We start from the raw sequence: 21,183 nt of genomic DNA, 5'->3' as shown, positions 1-21,183 counted from the left end.
TCACAAATAAACAGATTCAGTGAAGTGAAATGGAAGAGATGGAACAATGTCTTATTTTTCATCAGAAATTTCAATGAATGTTTTTCATAAGCGTTCATGCTAATTTGCATCAAAACAAATGAAAACATTTGCAGCCATCGTTATTTAGAGGTTATTGTGCTTTAAGCCTTCCTGTGGGCTCTCTACCTTCCTGTGGGCTCTCCACCTTCCTGTGGGCTCTCCACCTTCCTGTGGGCTCTCTACCTTCCTGTGGGCTCTCCACCTTCCTGTGGGCTCTCCTCCTTCCTGAGGGCTCTCCACCTTCCTGTGGGCTCTCCACCTGCAGGAAGGTTCTTAATGGTGCTATGTGATCTGGGTGACGGTGCTCAGACTGACACCCCCACCACCTGGAAACGGAGAAGAGGGAGGAGATGGATGGATGGATGGATGGATGGATGGATGGATGGATGGATGGATGGATGGATGGATGGATGGATGGATGGATGGATGGATGGATGGATGGATGGATGGATGGATGTGCTTTAAGCCTGTATGACTGACTACCTGGTCTAAACCCTGGTGTGCACCATGTTCCCTTAAACCTTTGAAACTCCCTTTATTCTGTGGACGTTTGCTTGGGACTGTCCTCTGTGAGGTTCTGCTCTTCTGTCTCCTGGGTCGGGTTTGGCATGACGTGGTGCTGGTGCCTGAAGTGTGGATGAAAGGAAGCTGCATTGCTTCTGGTGTTTGGGGTTTCACTTTAATACAACTTGTTTTGTGTAACCTGGCTGTATAGCTCCACATGGCCGGAGCTCTGTTTAATGCTGACTTTCAGCCCCTCCATTGTTTTTCATCGTACCAAAGCAGGTCTAATGGACTTTGATAAAAGTCCAAATGCAACACAAACATAAGCCTTGTAAATTTGTCAGAAATCTCTTTCCAAACTTCTTTCTAGGTTTGAAGACTCATAATGAAGTTTCCATCATTTTGTAGTCAGTAGAATGCAGTATCATCAAGTCTAAATAGAATCTGGATCTAAACCTGCAGTTAAAAAAATAATCTTTTAATAACAACGTAGATATGAGAAGATTCCTGACACAACTGGTTTTCTCTCCAGAAAGTGAGGAGTTGTGAGAAATGTGCCATCCGTCCTCAATGTCCAGGTTTCTCAGTGTGTTTTACTAAGCGATGTGTATATGTCACACACACACACACACACACACACACACACACACACACACACACACACACACACACACACACACACACACACACGGCCTGTGTCTGGAGGTTTGTTGCCGGGGTTTGAGCGAGGCCCCTCTAAAGTATCTGCGCTCGACTGTACGAGTCCGTCTGCTTTCCCATGATGCACCTCCCCGTCTCCGGCCCGGGGCAGGCAGTGAAAGAGGCCATTGTTCCTGTCACTCCCAGGCATGCCGCATGCACTTATGACACAGAGTGGGAGAAATCACTCCCATTATACCGCTGGCATGTCTTTGAATCAGTGGATGCTCCATGAAGAACGGCTGCTTCTGAGCCGTTTGAGCCACAAACATGGTGCTGCTCGCACATTTTAGTGTTACACCTCACTATTTATGCAGAAACAAAAAGTTTGGTCGAGACAAGGGTTGCTTGCAAAAATTTCCATTTTGACCAAGTATAAATGTATAATTCTTTGTAAATATAAGTATGCCATTGCAGCATTAATGAGGAAGATTTCAAACACCACACCCGGTTTTTGAGCTGTTGTGTGCTTTTAAAGTGAAATCTCGTTGCTTCAGCAGATTTCAAACTAATAGGTTCTCTCATTTGCATGTCATGTTTCATTCATCTACCGATATATGCGGTGTCAAACTGATGGCCTTCAGGCCAAAACGGGCCTCTGAGAGGATCTAGTAAGACCCGTCGGATAACATTGCAAAGTGAAGAAAATTACAAAAAAAATAAGAATAAATGACCTGCCATTTTTTTAAAAGTAATAACTATTATTCCTTCTTTGTCTACTGTGGTTGTCTATGTTTTGTAAAAGGTTAACTTCTTATTTGCTATAAAACAAAAAGGAAAATTGATGAATGCCGTGTTTTTTCTACATTATTATTTGTTCAACCCAAATTCTTCTTATTTCTAATGAACTGAAACGACTTTGACTCCCATGAAACATAAGATGGAAAAGGAACAACGGATATTTTTGTGATTTCTGTAAGCGCCGTTAGATTTGACAGTATCTGTATAAAATAAAACCCTCAGTACGAAATCCCAGAAGCTGGTTTGTACTTCAGTCTTTTGGTTTTCTGTTTAGAAGACTGAAGATTGAATTTACTGACATTCACAGAAAGGTTTCCCATCACTGTCAGTCATAACAGGCAGGAGGAGGCAGAGTGTGGACGGAAACCACTAAACAAATGTCTTTGTTCACTGAGACTCAGTTTATATCTGCAAAAAACATTACTTCTACCAAATCACTTCCTTTATTCTCTTTTGTGATTAAACTGATTCCTTGACTTGTAAATATCCACACCAAACGCTCAGCATGAGTGTTTTCAGCTCACTTCAGAACAGGTTTTATCTCCTTCTATCAGTTTCAGTCTCACACATCGGTTTTGGTTCTGTGACGAGAACAGAGCTTCTACTATTGAAGTTATGATAACTTAAATACACTTGACATTTGAGGAAAAACATTTTGAGCTGATTGTCTCAATAATTCTCAATAGGAGCAGAAAGGGGTTTTTCAGGGTAATCTTCAGATCTTTACTTTCAAAAGTCAAGATCAACCAACTTATTTGAAACAAAACTAGATATTTTCCACTTCCTGAAGAAAAATCACCTTCAGTTCAGTGCTTTTGTAACTTTTCTTTCCCTCCAGGGGAACAATTTGCCAGAAAACAAGTGGCTTTCAGAACCTGACTCCTTAATTCCCCCTTTTCTTGCCGAGCTTTGATTGATGTGCAGCAAACCGCAGTAGAAAAAGCTGGCGGCTTCTCTTCTGTGGATTTTTCCGACGTGATGTAATGTTTTGATGATCCTCGCTGGAGTACGCTGCAGTGCAGTGACATGCAAAACAAAAGAACCCCCCCCCCACCTTCCAAAGGTGGACTTGTGTCTTCTCAGGCAGATCATTTATGCTACATACCAGCAGAACCTTTGAATCCCCCCAAACAGGACTTTCTGTGCTCTGACATGCGTGAGAACGATTGAGTCTCTTGGTTCTCAAGTTCCTCCTCACATAAAATGCTGCCCAAAGTGAGGCTGGCTGATCCTATCCCTGCATGTTTTCCCTTGTTTCAGACCTGGCAGGAGTCCTCCTGCTGTGGTGGAGGCTGGAAATCGAAGCACTACGCAGGGGTCATGAAGCGCTCCCCTACCCGTCAGCGTCCGCTCTATTTTTAACCTGCTGTATCACGTATCACCTCCTGCCATTTTCGTCTTTTGTTCGGCCTGGGAGGGATATTTCGGGACACTCTCGGGTGACGTGGGAGGCGACGTGAGGCGGAACCTCCGTCCGACACCCGATCTCTTCCCGTCAGCCTTAATACGTGCGCAAGGCGAGGTGAGGCCCACGCCTGCCACTGACCTGTAGCAGAGGTTGAAAATATGCTCTTCCCAGTCATTAGGCCGCCTGCGCTGCTACTGAGCACTTTCACTGCGTCCGTGATCGGATCCAGATGGCAGACTGGAACACCCGCGCTGTCGTCCTGCTATGAGATTCACATATGGCCCACAGAAAAGGAGACTTAAAGGGGCCTAACACCAGCAACACTGTGTAGACAATACAGTTGCGTCATTCATCAATTCACTGATGTAGTGCCGTCCCGCCAAACGAGACTGATCGAAGGCCATGAGGACACCGACCAGAGAAAACCGGTGCAAACAAGAAGAATCATCACAAAGCTCTGCTAAGACACAAAAACTGACATCCTGCAGGGCTGAATGTGAAAATCACCAAACTCCAGTATATATAGAACGTGTGGAAGCTGATCTGCTCTATTAATGGGAAAAATTAATTAATAAAGTATTTCTATTCTATTCTATTCTATTCTATTCTATTCTATTCTATTCTATTCTGATCTAATGACTACATCTCACACGGACACAAAGTAATACACACTGTCTGGTGTATACAGCCTATATCAGGTACAGAATGTGTAGCAGGTCATGAAAAATACAAGGAGTTTATTTTAGTAGGTGAATGTGTAACCAACAAAGCAACAACATCTGAATTTGAATTGTTTCCAGTTGAGTCTGTTTTTAGTGTGTCAGAGGAGTGAATCAGCTCAACCTTCAGATCAGCTGTGATTGTGCTGAGAGACGTTTCCACAGTTTTCACCACTTTATTATGAGATATTCTCTATGTTGGCCCAATTGGTAGATCTGGTAACAGTTTCCCGCAGCTCTGACGTCATGACGGATCATTCCCCACGCTGTGTGATTCTGCAAACTTCCTCCACTCCATGTTGAACACAAACAAAGTAGAAACAATAGTTTCTAGGTGATCAGAAGAAAACAAAGCTTAAAGTTCCTAAAGGCTTTTAAGATATCCTCTGTACTGCCAGTCATAAGAGCAACTATAAGCTGGTTTGAGGTCCCATCATGCTCGCTGTTGTAACGGTAATAGAGGTTTTAATTAACTGTGTGATTCTTCTTGTATTTGTAATCTACTGTCACCCTTCTCACTTCAAGCTGCAGGACGAGCGTCCCATCAGATCAGTGTGATTGTGGGGTTAAAGTGTTGCTCCTGAGGGGGGGTGGCAGACAGATCCAGTCGCAAGGGCTGTAGGAGTGTTTAGACCTCTTCTCTCATTTACTTCGGCTCCCAAACAGTGACGATGGGGTTTGAACGTTCCCATGTGTTGACCTGAGCATCCCCGCCGCTGCAGACTCATGTGCTGCTGCTGCTCTGCTGCTGCTACTCTGCTGCTGCTGCTCTGCTGCTGCTCTGCTGCTACTCTGCTGCTCTGCTGCTGCTACTCTGCTGCTACTGCTGCTACTGCTGCTGCTGCTGCTGCTCTGCTGCTGCTCTGCTGCTACTCTGCTGCTCTGCTGCTCTGCTGCTGCTGCTGCTCTGCTGCTCTGCTGCTGCTACTCTGCTGCTACTGCTGCTGCTGCTGCTCTGCTGCTGCTCTGCTGCTACTCTGCTGCTCTGCTGCTCTGCTGCTGCTGCTCTGCTGCTACTGCTGCTGCTGCTGCTCTGCTGCTGCTCTGCTGCTCTGCTGCTGCTACTCTGCTGCTACTGCTGCTGCTCTGCTGCTGCTCTGCTGCTCTGCTGCTGCTGCTCTGCTGCTACTGCTGCTGCTGCTGCTCTGCTGCTGCTACTCTGCTGCTGCTCTGCTGCTGCTCTGCTGCTGCTTTGTTTGTTTGGGTTGTGATCCTTCTCCACTCCTGCTGCTGCTCTGTTTTCCTTGGTTTGTTCCTGCCTGCGATGAATGTAGTGGGGGAATGTGTGTTGGGCAGAATAACGGAGGGAGGGGACCAACTGCAGGAATTCCCACTCACTTGGCTCAGCAAGCATTTTCTCCTGTCTCAAACTCTCAGTGGAAAAAGAGGGGATGTTTTGTTTGTGAGTACAGCTCTCTCTCTCTCTCTCTCTCTCTCTCTTTCTCTCTCTCTCTCTCTCTCTCTCTCTCTCTCTCTCTCTCTCTCTCCTTCCCAATGCTATTTTAGTTTTTAAGACTTTCGGAGGAGGAGTAACGTTGAGTTCATTCATCTGCTTGTCGATGCCCAAACTGTTTGAGCCAAAATCCATAAAGCTGCTGAAGAGCAGTGAAAAGCAGCCATGGCGGGCGGCTCCGGGCCCAGGGGTTTCTGTTGAGTCATGTGAGATCATGTACACAGACCGAGGGAGACGCTGAAGGTGGAGGGAGGGAGGGAGGGAGGGAGGGTAAATGAGGCGGGAGGAGTTGAGGCCAGGGGCAGTGGGATCTAAAATCTGCTCACAGGCCAGCAGACAGCACAACATGCTGCTACTAGCCTTGTATAAGGTAATGTCTAGTGAGAGCGTTGGGGTGGGACGAGCGCACACATTTATTTTAATACAACGCCGGCCCGGCCAGCGGGGGGAGGGATGTGGAGCCTGCCAGCTCATCCCAGGACCACCGTCACACTTCGGACCAGACGGAAGGTTTTAGTAGACACAGCACATCGGGCGAAAAAAAAAAGCGTGAAAAGAGGCAAGTTGGACCCTTTTGATCTGTGTGCTTTAGTGCGAGCTCCTCTGACTGATGCATGGTCCGAGTCCCCGGCCCTGCAGCGAGGTCTGGGTTTGGCGTGTCGACTGACCATTGCAGTGGCACAGCTGAGGAGTTGAGCCTTCAGGCCGGTGCAGGACACATGCTTCAGTGTCTGCTGTGGCTTCATGGCAGCGCCGGAGAATGAACCGCTCGCCGAGCCGGGGTAGTTGTGGCGTGGCAATAGACTTTATTCATGGGATTGTTTTTACCAATCAGCTTGCTACTTGATGCAAAACAGGCTCAGAAAAAGAGTCCGCCTCAGAACATACCTTGCTTATCAATCACAATAATACTTGCACGGTTCTGATCTCTTCAGATTGTCTGAGCTTTAAACCTTTTAACAAAGCTTGAGTTTATCAGAGCAGCAAGTTCAGCAGAGCAGCTGCTTTTTCTTGGATTTACTTCAACTTTACTGCAAAGACAAACATTTGTGGACCAGACTGAAGCTTCCCAGGCCTGCTGAAGACTCTGGGAAGTCTAATTGAAATTTATTTCAACATGTTTGAATGTCATTTTGACATACTGATAGCAGGAAAAGCCTGGGATCTTCTGGACGCCCTCCAGGGGGATCCCAGGCCGTCTGTTGACACCCGCTTGTGTGGCTGGACAACATAATGCTGAATGCAAACGGAAAAGTCAAAATGTTATGTGATGCATCAAAATATGCTTTGGTTCACAGCTCATGAAAAACACCAGAAATACTGGACAGAGTTTGAGTGAAATATGAAACAAATATGAATTATGAAGAAAGATGAGGTTCTCCTGTGGTCTTACAAGTGCAAAAACTTCGTCTACCCTCCGTTTGGACGTCTGAATTTCTCGTTGTATTTCCAGGCTGTGCCATAAATAAGCTGCTTTGAACCTGGAAATCACCGGTGGCATTTTGCCGCCCTGAGTATGACTCCGTTGGACTCTAAGTCACCAAATCTGTCCATTTCCACCTTTTCCTTCTTTCTATAAAAGTAACCGTCATGAATTAAAAACCTTTTCATATCACTTTTCTGATAAAAATGCCTCTTTGCAGGACTGGAGCACTATGTGGGGGTTAAGACGAGGCAACAGGCTCCTGGAAGCTTTTGTAAGCCAGCCAGTCACAATTTCAGCTTTTTAAAACTCTAAGTTGTAGAATTCTGTTTCAATCAGTTTTGCACTTGACGAGAGGTTTTTAAATACTAAAATTGAATTGTGTTTTTCAAGACTGAAACGTGAGTGCTGATTTTCTCCAACTCTAATTACCTCAACGAGAGCTCTATAACTGAGACGAGTGTTTGCTTCTTCTTTAGTTTCTCAAACAAGAAACAATGAAAAGAAAGTATTTCAGCTCAGTATCTCCCCGCTGAACCACACCACCTAATATTTCTATGTAACACTCATTTTATTGGAGTTCATTAGCAGTGCCTCGTGTTTTCTAAGAGATGCTTTGAATCAGTGAAGGTGCTGGATGTGGAGTTGGTGCGTTGAGCTGTGAGTGAATGGAGTCGTTGGCGGCTGTGTTTCAGTTTGAGGTGTTTATGTTGTTCTGGTGCAGAAATGAGCTCTGGCAGCGGCTCAAAGCTTCGCCGTGTCCCGTACAGCTGGCAGAGGTGCCGCCCGGCTCAGCCATGTTGTGCAACTAAAGAGCGAGTGGGGAAAGCACGCCTGTCTGGCATCAATAATTGAACCCGGGCTAATTTTGGAGTTGGATGAGCACACTGCAGTCAGGTTTAATGTTGAAGTCCTGGCTGGAGGCCAGCAGTGGTGATGAAGGTGGGCTTGCGTCTTCTCCCTCCCCTCCCTCCTCCAGCTGCTTCCACATACTTCCTGTTATGGAATTAAACAGTTTAGGGGACATTGAGTGGGTTAATAATTTTTATGGCCTATAAAAAGCCTGCACAGCTCCAGCGGGGTATAAATCAGCACCGTGTGTTTCTGCGTTGGAAACGAGGTGGCAGCAGCACTCCAGCCCACCTTCAGTGATGAAGGTCACAGGAGAGGAGACTTAATGACCGAGTGCACGGGGCAGCTTTAATGAGCCCTGCACAAGTGTTATTTAGATTCCATTATAGGCTGTCTTCTCACTCCCGTTAGAGCTGTCAGGAGGCCCTATATCCTCCGTCTGTGCTCAGTCCACTAGAATCCCCCACTCCAACAACAGGCTCCGGAGGAGTTCCAGTCAAACACAACAGTCTTATTTATGCCCTGTTTCAGTTTGGGATGTATTAAGTGTGTTTTGTGCCCATTATCCTGTCATCTCCACCACACCAGCACAACCGGCCGATTCCCACCAAACCCAAGAGAACATTTCAACAGGTCGAGGCAGTCCTGTCACATCTCAGTGATTTCACAACTAAACACTCGCTTCACTCACACACACACACACACACACACACACACACACACACACACACACACACACACACACACACACACACACACACACACACACACACACACACACACACACACACACACACACACACACACACACACAATGACTATTTTAATATCAGAGTTCACCGTTTTGTACACTATAAGTTTAATATTCAACCCAAATGCAGTTCATTTAATCTACTTGTCATACTGAATTCTTCCATCGTTCATGGTGCACCACATGCCTTATGTTTGACTTTATGTTTAATTTGTAGGTGTCACATTATTCATTAAGAGCAGCTGTGGATCAAAAGTAATCAGATTAAATTTGCACCATATAAACACTTCAATCTGATTAAATTTGCATCATCGATTGAAATTCCTGGTATCATTGGGGTGATGTCGTTCAGTTTTCGATCCCATCACAGTCCATGCAAAGGGTACGTTGGATTACTTCCTGTAGCCGGAGCTTTGTGTGCGTGTCGGTGACGTCACTTCACCTAACGTCATGATGTGAGCGCTGACGCACGCCGGCGCTTTGAGAAAGAAGGCAGGACCAAAGCAAAGTAGCAGTAGCAGATCTTTTGCATGATGTAGCATCATTGAAAAAAGTGACCCGTGCTCGGCTCTTCCTCATTTTATTATGAACCAAAAGAATGTTTCTTTGATCTTACAGTTTAATAAATAAAAAAAAAGATAATATTATTGTCTGGGAGGCACAGTGGTGTAGTGCTTTACACTCTCATGTCATAGTGAATTAGCATTTTCTTCCTGAGCTGTGTTTGAGCTGAATCTGTCTCTGGTAGAGAAGTGGCACTGCGACTTCAAATTAAGATGTGTGAGGTTGGACCTGGAATCAGGAGGAGTGAAGGGATGTGGTTCTCCAGAGCTGTGGAGCCTCTTCAGGATGTTGTTTTTTCCAACCTATTGATGCATGCAAATTCCAATTGTGTTGTCAAGACTATACGCTGAAAGGATGCCTCTGGAAGAGGGGGGCTTTAGGAAGTTTTGGGCTGTCGCCATGGGAATAATGGAAGCAGCATGGATGGAAACGGAACACAGACAAAAGCCCATTTTCTTTCCTGCAAATTGGAAGTTTACTTACCTTCTGACACAGAACGGAAAAAGGAGCCGCTGAAAAATGTTCCGTATTGGTGGTGGAAGTTGGGGGTCATTGTTCCGCCAGTTCATTTCTGTACCAGAGCCCTGGCTCCGAGGACTCATCGCCATGGAAACCATTATGTGGGGCAATTGGCAGCGGAGCACTTTAGAAACCTCCTTGGAATATATTAGTAGCTGCCGAGGCCCCCGCCCCCCTCACCTTCAACCCCGCGGCCATTGTCTGTCGGCGAGTTTACTTGCTTTCAGGATTTCAGGCCTCTGCTCAGGAATGTTTAACCTGACGTGAAAAACAACCCGAGGACGAAGGTTTAAATCCCTCAGAGAAACAGACCGCCCATCAGTGAAGCTCCAGCACCTCTTGGTCCTCACGCCATTTCTCTACCCCAGAAATCTAATCAGAAAGACTTTCTACAACTCAATCAGGCAGTAAAGGTGCAGAACTTCCCATTTCCACTAAAATCAGGGCAATGAATTGATGTGCACTGCAAAGCTAAATCACCCTGCTGGTTATCCTGATGTTGCAAAAAGAAAAAAGCAGGCAAATCTCAGTCCTGATTCAGAAAGGCCGATGGATTATCGAGCAGCAGCGTTACCTTCATCTCACCTTCCCCTGAGGTACGTGGAGACCTGAACTGCTCAGCAGTCTTGGTGTGCACCTCAGAGGTTTGATTTGGATTGAAAAGGGAAAAAGCAGGGAGGGTTTCTGTCTCTCAGCCCAATGTGTTTTTATTTTGTCGTCATTCTGGAAAACAGCCTCCTAAAGATCTGTTCACCCATCTGGCTGAGGTGATTAGCAAAAGCTGAGGCAGATGGTGCCACGGCCACATTCTGCATGGCTTCAGGGGTGCATTAATCTGCAGACAACTGACAGCCATGTTGGGCTGCGAGGAATATTCCTCTGACTGAACATGAAAGTGGGACTGTGTGGGGGTTTGTGGGAGGGACCCTCAGGATGTTTTTCTTAGAAGGTGATAGCAAAGTCCCCCCACTTTGTCCCTTTTTTTAAGCCCAGCAAAAAGGGATTGAAGCAGGCACACCCCCACCTCGCAGCGCTGGCGGCGAGGCCTGGAAATGTTGACACACGGAGTGGAGAGCAGCCCCAGAAAGCCCAGGAATCCCCCCGAGAGGACGCAGGGCGGCGGGAGGGTGAGGTGGAGCCTTGGAATGTGCTCCGAAGAGTCACTCACTTATTTACTAGCTGAACTCGCTGAACCTTGCCTGAGTCAGCCACTTCCACCCCCACCCCCACCCCCCGCGCCCCCCTGCCCCTACCCTCCCACTTTCCCCTCTTGTTTTGTTCTTGAACCCGCCCCTCTTCACCCCTCCCCTCCCCTCCCCTCCCCTCCCTTCCCCTCTCCGGCTCCTCATTGAACGTCATCTTTCGCCCATGCCCCGGAGCGGGCCCCCACCCTCCACACCAGCCCACTGTGACCCCCGTCACCCGGCTGTTCCCCCCGGGGAGGTCATGAGCTCATGATGAGCTATAAAACCAATGTCAGTGGGAATGTGTCAAGCTGCAGAGTGTGGAGGGTACAGGAAGTACCACACGCCCTTTGGCCCGGCTGATAAGTACTCCTTCACTGTCCCCTCACACCTCCTTCCTCGGCTTGTTAAACTCCAGCTTCACACTTTTTCCCACTTTGTGAACAAGCGTTTTGAGTCAGAGGGGTCAGAGTGAGTCTCTTTCGCTCAAACACAGAAAGTTCAACATGTCAACAAAAGTGTCAAAAACAACGTCTGAACATCCCGGTGAAGGCTCAGGTCCACTGGGGATTTGGGTCGTCGGAGATGAAAGATTAGCTCCTTGGAGCGCCGCTCTTAAAATCTGTGGTCGTTCCTCTAATATATTAACATTAATGGTGATTGGAGCTGCTGCTGCTTCTTTCATTTACATTAAGTTTGTTTGGTTGGAAAATGAAAGACCACAAGAGCAGATGCTAGCATAAAATGCTAGTGGATGCTAATGGATGCTAACAAGACTTCAGGCTCCTGTTGCAGCGTTACCCTCCAGGTTGTCCTCGCTCTCCGAGCCACGACCACGGCCATATCTTCCTCTTTCTCTTTTTGTAGGGATTTCGTTCCAAACACATAAATGACACAATGCTGAGACTCCATTCATGTGTATGTTTCTGACGTGTTGTTGTTCTGCGATCGCGTAATACGCAATCAGTGGATGTGATTACACAATGCAGGATTGTGCAGCCACGCTGGGTACGAGTCAGCTTGTGTGATCGTACAGTCTGCACACAGCAAACTTCATGTCATGGCTTAGTTTGTCTGGTACAGTGTGAGAGGCTGAGACTACTAAAATTGTTAAAATCATAGTGTGTGGAAGTCTTAAAACCACAGCGTGGGTTTAAATGTACACAGGAAATGTCATGAATAACGTCAAAAAGTCAAGCTGCGATGGAAAATCCCCACAAAAACCTGAAATAATGTTGAACTTTTACAACTTTGAGCATAAGGGCATCATTTCAATAAGAAGTCAAACTGTTGAAAACGTAACATTTTAGTAAGAGGGGACAGAAAGAAAATACTGTGAGGCTAATGATTCCTTAAAATGAAGAAGTTTTGTCATTTAAAAGAGCAACTAAAAGAACGAACTGGTGAGAAAAATGATCAGATAAATTAGTTGAGGTCAAAATGTCAAGAAAGAAGTACAAATGTTGAGAATAAAGTCAATAGTAAGTAGTTTCATTACAAAAAACAAACAACAGCACCAACTAGTGGCCTGGCATGCTAACTGCATCATTTTCAGTGTTTCTTCCGTTGCTGTATAAATGCAGTTTTCTGAAATGAAAATGCAAAAATGGATGGATGGATGGATGGATGGATGGATGGATGGATGGATGGATGGAAGGAACACATTTGACTCATGAATTAAAGCTAACTACTAGACCATGCGGTGGCAGATGGTGAAAGATGCTCTCATGTAAAGGAACTCTGGTAATGATGCTGAATATCCGGTTTCTTCCTGAAGACTCCGGTGTGACGACGTGTCCGATGGCAGTGAGACCGTCCAGCCTCGTCACGTTGCCCCCTGTGGTGAGGTTGATGGTGAAAGAAAGATGCAATACCAGATGCCGTCTGGTGGTTTGACAGAAGTAGTGGGGCTCTGCAGGACACAGGATGTCTCACCAGGATGCAGATAGTAACAGATGATTGCTCACTGTTGTTTCTCTGCTCCAAACAGAAAGACGAGCTCGCTGCTCCTCTGAGAATCCAACCGAAAAGCAACAGCAGAATCCATCATGGATCCACCAGGTTTTTCCTGAGTCAATATTTTCTCTGATTCACGTCGACTCCACACATTTGGACACAGACGATGGTGGAACTGATGGGATCCTGATTTTTAGGTTGTTGAAACAGAGTCTTGTCAGTTTAATGATTCTATGTCCCTGGTGCAGGCGGTACTGTAGGGGGGCCTGGTTGGACAGATTAGGGCATCAGTGGGGTAAAAGATGGTGTCATCACTGTAAAAACTTCATACTTTGTAAACTGAATCACATTTAACGACTTCAGCCTTCACAAGAGAGAGGTTCCCAAAAAGACGCTGTTCAGTGTCCAATATAAAGAGGAATTAGACAGAAACCAATGAAAGAAAAAATAACATTTTCAGCTTCAGCAGTTCAGATGAAATTAAAGTCACGGTGAGCTCTGCTGATGCTTTTCTCTGTTTTTCTGTGTTGAACAGAAGCCACAGGTCACATACACGCTCATCCGGTTTGTTATTGGTAAAACTGCTGACAGGCAGCACAACAAGCTGCCATTCCCACACCTCAGCTGATCTTTTCTGACCTGCAAACACTCGGAACACGGCTCAGTGTTTCCTCTCTGCAGACTCTTCATCATGCTCTTTGTGGCCGAGCACCACACGTCCCCTCGAAGGACATTTGAACTGCGTCTGTTTTCCCTGCAGCCTAGCAGAGGCTCCACAACACAGACTTTGCCCTCAAGACATTTTCCCAAAGCCCTTCTTCCAAAACAAACTATTGTGTCTCCTTCTTCTTCTTCTTTTTTTGTTGTTGTTTTGACTCTCCACATCCGCAGAAAGTAGGCCACGGACTGACCGAGGTGAAGTATGAGGCAGCAGTTTGTGGTCCTGCCCCCGGTGGAAGGCAGAGCGTCTCCAGGAAGCTTGTTGCAGAGGAGACGTTAAACACACAAGTTCCTGTTTGACATCTGTTTCCAGCCAGCCTCTTCCCTCCCGCCCCCTCCACCAGCTCCTGCCTCACCTAACAGCCCCGCAGTGGGCAGGTTTGTCGGTTTAACTGCTCTGAACCCCGCTCGCCTCCTCCTCTCACAGGAACCACAGGAGTTTGCAGTGACGTGCCTGCTGTTGACTCAGTGCCCAGAAAAACCAAGTTGTGAAAGATAAAATCAGGAAAGACGGGTTTTCAGGCAGCAGCCCCTCGGCACGGTGAATAATTAACCAGTTGTATATTTAGGAGACGAGCGGCACTGTGTGTCGACTGCATCTGCTCACTGCCACGGATCACAGCTTGTTCTTTCAAACCCGGACCAACGACCTGCACTCAAATCCAATTCACAAAACCTTCAAGGCCAAAGTCATCTTTTGAGACGCTCGTGGAGATTTAGAGCTTTCTGGATTAAATTGTCACATACAGCAAGTAAAGGGCATCTAAACCTGGTGGATACACAACTCTTCTTATCTCCACGGAAGTGAAATGATGATGATGATGATCCTCTTAACTAATGGTGCTGTGCTGTATCATAGTGTTTCCAACCTCAGGTTAGGACCTGTTGCTGGGGGGCCAGAGACTGGAGCCAGGATCCTGAAAACCACAAAGAGACACTTTAATCAAAAGCTGGCCTGTTTAACGGCTCACCGCTGTTATTCTGACAGTCCTGAGCGTTCGATGTGCTTGGCTTCACGGTAATGTTCAAATCTCAGATCAGACATGGGTTTCTAGGAGAAGCTGTTCATACACATACTGATCTGAACGTCAACAACCAGAATCCATCCAGAAGGTTTCGTATTGTTCATGTTAGAGCAATGTCAAGATAAATAAACTACAGCATTATTACCTCAGTAAGAAAACCTCAAATCCAAACACATAGTCACTGTGGCTCTTTTGATGTGTTTCTGTGTTCACCAAACTCCCATGATGACACCTGCCCAAACAGTACTTTAACCAGTATCCTGGTCAGACCAGGGAACGGTCCAGCAGGGAATCCATCCACAGCCACAAACGGCTGAGAAGCAATATGGGCAAACTGGAACTCTCCTGCTGATAGTGTTCACATCTGTTCATCAGCAGCAGTGAGGCGTGAGGCTTGAGGCCTGAGGCAACGCTTACAGGACAGACGTCTTCATTCCTTTAGAAAACAGCAAAAAGAAAACTGAACAATTATATCTTTTCATAATTCCAGATTTATTTTTCCCCCCAATTTTTTAAGTATAGTAATCTTAAATACTTTAAATTAAAATGCTCTAAACAATTTAGAGGAATAATAGTTCTTAACATTTTTTAAATGTTTTAAAACAAGAAATTCTTAAAAAGGGCCTGAATGAAAAAAATACAATTTTATTTAATTAATATCTGATTTGAAAAAGTTTTATTAAATGTATATACATGAATCAACTCTAAAGCGTTATTTAAAATTGTATAAGGAAACTTAAATTCATGTTTTAAGTGAAGTTATATTAAATTAAAGTAGATTAAACCGAAAAATGGCTTATTCTCAAACTTTTCTGCTGAATCAGCGTGACGATAAAGCAGAATTCATTAGTGCAAAACCCTGAATAAAAACATGACCTCCTTTCCTCTGCTTCCTAGTTTTGGCCCAGCGTTTTATTTGTTGGGGTGTAAATGAGCAAAGTGCAGGCGGAGCTCCGTCAGGGTGTTTGTTGTTTCCCCCTCATGACTGCAGCGCAGCTCCAATTTGTTTTTCCGCCATCAAGAAGCTGCTGGCGGTGCTCCGGCCGTCCCTCGCCGGGCTTCCCTTCGCACACAAAGGCAGACGCAGGAGTTGTATTTTTAGCTCAAGGAGATACTGTGACCCGCCAGACATCAGAGGTCCAATTATCCTGCGACTACACCTTGCTCCACATGAAACCTGAGCCCGGCCAGTTAACCAGCCGCTGGTGTCACAGGCCAAGCTTGAAAGGCAACACGAGTGAGCGACAGCGAGCAGGCAGAGGGCAGTGGACGAGCAGCCAGAGGGCAGTGGAGGAGCAGGCAGAGGGCAGTGGACGAGCAGGCAGAGGGCAGTGGACGAGCAGGCAGAGGGCAGTGGAGGAGCAGGCAGAGGACCAGTGGACGAGCAGGCAGAGGACCAGTGGACGAGCAGGCAGAGGGCAGTGGACGAGCAGGCAGAGGGCAGTGGAGGAGCAGGCAGAGGGCAGTGGACGAGCAGGCAGAGGGCAGTGGACGAGCAGGCAGAGGGCAGTGGAGGAGCAGGCAGAGGGCAGTGGACGAGCAGGCAGAGGGCAGTGGACGAGCAGGCAGAGGGCAGTGGAGGAGCAGGCAGAGGACCAGTGGAGGAGCAGGCAGAGGGTAGTGGACGAGCTGCGAGACTTCACCAACCTCCGGCTGAAATCACAACCACTTCCTGCTGGACCTTACTGGACCTTACTGGACCTTACTGGACCTTACTGGACCTTACTGGACCGTCCTGCGCACCATGTGCACGCCAGAAGGTTGAGGTGCAGTGATTGTTTGCCTTCAGAAAAATCTAACTTCAATGGGCTTGTCTTTGTCCCCAGCAGCCGCTGTGCAAAGCGTCCAGCCTGTGAGGACAGTCTGCTGTGAGACTGGCAGCCACAGGGAGACCCTGAAAGGCTGGTGTGAATCAGGAATGTTCTCATTATGAGACACTGCAACAAACTATAATCCCACTGTCAACACAGCCAGCAGCAAGTGCTGTAATTTGACACCAGCGTCATCATCATTCCTACACAAAACACATGCAGAAAGTTGACATGGACCTGTTCCGAGTCATTAGAAGCTCCCTTGTCCAGACTGTGGCCTGCAGCCAGTCTGCAGGTTCTCTACCTCGAGTTGTTCCCCTACTGAAGCTTTAGATCACTTTCCTGATCCTTTCACACACAATATATTGAATATCTTCTCTTTATTGTGATGATATGTAAGAAGACTAAATGGATTTTATATGCATTAATGCACTAGTTTCCTGTGTGGGGCCCTCAGTGATTATTATACTGCATCTATAAACACCCAAACATTTCAAATAATCTCACCTTTAAATACTAAAGTACTTTTTTATTATTCTGTACTTCAGAGAAGAATTTCACTCTTTGCCATTCTGAAACTAGATTTTAAAGTATTGATTGTATACAAGAGACATTTGCTGAAGAGATATTTTGCTAAATGCCACAGAGCTCGTCATCAGTGGGCAGATGAGACCCTCCGACACACAGCATATATCCTGCAGACATGCACTTTCTGCACTTTCATTTGATGAATATGTACATTTTCCTGGGTGGAAACAGTGAGAGGAAGCAGGCACAGCCCACATTTCCACTCTTCTTTTTTAAATGTGTGTGTGGGGGATGATTCAGATTTTCCGCTCACTGTAATTCTCCTTGCAAGTTCTCTGTGGGTAGTCAGCGAGCTGTGAGCTGGATGCTTCTTCTCGCAGGTCCATGTCACCATGTTGTCGTACTGCAACAAGTCCATGCTCCCGGCACGACCTTTCATCTGCACTGCGAACCGAATGGTGACGCAGTGACGACGAGGCCAGAACGCTCTCCTGCAGAGCCAGGATGAGAAGCCTTAACACTCTCAGCCGGTGCAGTGGGAGCTGGTGCAGTGGGAGTCGGTGCAGTGGGAGCTGGTGCAGTGGGAGTCGGTGCAGTGGGAGCCGGTGCAGTGGGAGTCGGTGCAGTGGGAGCCGGTGCAGTGGGAGCTGGTGCAGTGGGAGTCGGTGCAGTGGGAGCCGGTGCAGTGGGAGCCGGTGCAGCCGGTGCAGTTGGAGCCGGTGCAGTGGGAGCTGGTGCAGTGGGAGTCGGTGCAGTGGGAGCCGGTGCAGTGGGAGCCGGTGCAGTGGGAGCCGGTGCAGCCGGTGCAGTGGGAGCCGGTGCAGTTGGAGCCGGTGCAGTGGGAGCCGGTGCAGTGGGAGCCGGTGCAGCCGGTGCAGTTGGAGCCGGTGCAGTGGGAGCCGGGGAAGGAGAGCTGTTTGTAGTTGCTCCCGAGCGCTGTGGCCTGAGATCAGACCAATCCATGGCAGGAACAATGTGGCGACGAGCAGCATGACGTCAACGTGAGGCCGCTGTGCTGAGTAAACAGGTCTCCCCGGAGACCATCAGCTCAGTGATGGAGGCTTTGTCGAGGCTCCTGCCACATCCACACCTGCTGGTCGATTTCTGAAACGTCCTGTGGATGTGACATTGACGGAGCACCGCTCCTCCTCCGTCACAACCCGTGTTAGTGTTGGACTGTGACATTAATCAGGCCGTTCTAGAAGGATGAATGAGGGGTCGTCCTTTCATTTTCCCACTGGGAAAACCGCTGCAGTGAAAAGCATCTCAGCTCATTCTGGAGAAGCTTTAAACATTTACACCCGTCAGAATGAACTACTGCCAAGTGACGAGAGTCACGTGACTGATACACAAGTATAGATGATGAAACTCCGGGCCGGGTGGACCTTCTGTGGGCCTTATGTTTGACACCATTGATCAACAAATACGAGTCTTTGTGGTTTTCAAGGAGAAATGATGTATTTATGTACTTAGTCACTTCTGATGTTGACGTTCATGAGCTGCTGTGCTGACGGATCCTCTGCAGACTGCCAATGTGTTTTCATCTACAAGCTGACCTTTGACCTTTGTATTTCTTTTCTCTGATGCATTTATGAAAATGAGTGCAACATCCCAGACAGTAAAGAACTGCAGAATGAAGATTTCAAACAGAGCTGAAGCCAGTGAGACTGTTTGAGGATGTAAAGATACAATCAGAAGAATCAGTAAGTGAGATAATGAAGCTGAAATTATTATTATTATATTAGCTGCACGCGACCTCTCCTCATACTGTAATTTAGAAATCTTAAAAAGTCTTTGATTTCAAGGTGGGATGAGGTTCATTTGGCAGATTTGGATGTCAATTCAAATTCCTCCAAAAGGTCGATAGATGAAGTCTCAGATGCTTTGATGCTGAAGATGAACACTTACCTAACTAACCCTAACACTGGATAAACCTCCATTATTCTCATAAATGGTAGAAGTGCCACCGAGTGGCCCTTCGTTAGTGAGGATGAATATTCAGTGACATTCCCCAGTGGAAGAAATGTAATGCTGTTTCTTCCTGTTAGAGCAGGTTCGTGGGTAATAATCCGGCTGCTTCGTTGAATATTCATCTTGAGTGAAGGCTTCAGCCTCCTGACCTTAAACCTGAATAAAACGGCTGTCAGACAGCTGAGTGCCGGTTTATCTGTCTGCCTTGACTCCACGGTGAGGAAAAGGCTGAGGCAGAAATCAATCTGCAGTGGAGTTTTGCAGCGCGGTGATTACGGCTGAAAATGACTCATAATTCCAGCCGGTGTTGAACACAAAGGGATTCCTGCTTTGTAAAGGAGAAGAGTCACTGACAGTCCTGAGTCAAAGCTGGGATGGGTAACTATCCACAATCCTCCCTCTCCATCACCCCTCACCCCCCTCCGTGGAGCAGGGATGCCCCACATCATTGACGGAGCTTTGAAGTGACGCCGCCTCGCTAAGCCTCTCAATTCAGCACTTAGCATTAACAAAGCACGTTTCTTTCATCTGCAAAGCCAATTAATTTGTGGCGAGGAGTAGAATTTCAAAGCTGCAGAGAGGGCTGCATATATTCTTCTTTTTCTTCCTCCTGTTGGATCGTGGATGCAGCTTGGCATATCGTTGCCGCTGAACAATGCATGTGCTTTGTGTTTGAAGTGTTCACTGACACCAGTGTCATGAGAGGTGATGGCAAAGGCCGGGAAAACTCTGTAGTCACCTCAGGAGACGCTTGTGAATGATGCTGCATCCAGAAAGGAGAGCAGCTTGAGTCTCATCACCGGAGCTATTTCTGTGGCGGGAGACAAACTGTCCCCGGGACTCATTCATGCTGCAGTCAGATGTACTATCAGGCTTGTGGAACATTTTCTGACTCATTTCTGGCTTCCTCCTTCATGTTATGACTCAGAAGCAAGAACTGTTTCAGATTGCATTTTGTGTGTGTGTGTGTGTGTGTGTCTGTGTGTCTGTGTGTGTGTGTGTGTGTGTGTGTGTGTGTGTGTGTGTGTGTGTGTGTGTGTGTGTGTGTGTGTGTGTGTGTGTGTGTGTGTGTGTGTGTGTGTGTCTGTGTGTGTGTGTGTGTGTGTGTGTGTGTGTGTGTTTTGTTTTGAGAGGTTTCTGCAGACTAACCATAACAGAGGCTTCAGTTCAGAACCTGAAGTTGATATTCGTGCTCAGTGGAAGGAGAGCAGACGTTCTTCTCAGGTTCTGGTTTTATGGTTCCCTTCTCGTGTTTGTTCCACTGGAGGTTCATGCAGCTCCATTCTTCATCCTTTATCCAATAGCAGCAGTTTGAGCTTCTCTTCAGGCAGCATCTAATGCCTGTAATTTGACACCAGCTCAATCATCTATTTTGAGCTGTCACTCTGCCTGGATCACATGACGACATATGTGACAAACATGAGAAACATGATGTGCCAGTGATTTGACACCAGCATCTTTTGGCTGTAGCTGCGATGCTGTGAATAAATGTCTTTGTTGCTGAGTGTAAACTATCGACCCCTGATCTGCAGAACCAGACCAGCTCCCAGGACAGTTACTGTGTGGTCCTCGGAGGCCACCTCCATGCTGCAGGACTGCGCCGGTAGCACAGACTGGGCTTTGATTGCACTCGAGCACTGAGAGGAATATGGCGGCTCAATTTGAAGCTACACTGAAAACGTAACCAACCGGCAGTAAAGTGGTTCTTAGTGTTTAATCAGTGACCCCCCCTGTTCCTACTGCCCCCAAAACCCTTTTTAGCAACACCTGGACCTGTTTCTGTCTGGTGTGATGCTCTGGGAATATGAATATAGTTTCTCCCTCATTATGCAACAAATGTTTGACTGCAGACCTTTTCATTGTCATTTGAAAGCTGGAATTGATGCCATGAATAATAGATGTGTTTGGATTGGAGCCTTGAAGGATGCAAACAGAAATGATGAGACATTGTCAACGGTTCGTATTAGTTAAAGTGGAAGACCGAGGTGGACGACATGTTGAAGGAACACGGACTCTCACTGAGGTCTCAACTGATACTTCCCAAAAACATGCACTGGGGGTCGCTGAGCCAGACCCTGGACCCCCCCCCCCCCCCCTAGCTCCCCCCGAGCGCTGCTCTTGTGTGGCTGCTACCAATGGATCAATTGGGAAGGAATTTCCCCTTGGGGATTAATACAGTGCTATAAAACAAAATAAAACACAGTTCAAGGCTTTTGTTTATTGTCTTTCTCCTTACATGACCAAACCTTGCAAAGATGGAAGTTGTTGAAAAGGCAATGAGGCTGGTGTCAAACT

At 46.9% G+C, this 21,183-nt stretch overlaps 1 protein-coding gene across 2 annotated transcripts in view; it reads left to right on the top strand.

Annotated features, from left to right (window-relative positions):
• bach2b (BTB and CNC homology 1, basic leucine zipper transcription factor 2b) overlaps positions 1 to 21,183 on the top strand; it is a 122,965-nt gene that overhangs the window by 23,155 nt on the left and 78,627 nt on the right. The window lies entirely within an intron of this gene.

The sequence above is a fragment of the Lipophrys pholis genome (assembly GCF_963383615.2).
Source record: "Lipophrys pholis genome assembly, chromosome: 21".
In the NCBI taxonomy this organism is placed as follows: domain Eukaryota; kingdom Metazoa; phylum Chordata; class Actinopteri; order Blenniiformes; family Blenniidae; genus Lipophrys; species Lipophrys pholis.
Note: the sequence above shows the minus strand (reverse complement) of the source record. Positions and strands in the feature narration are given on the sequence as shown.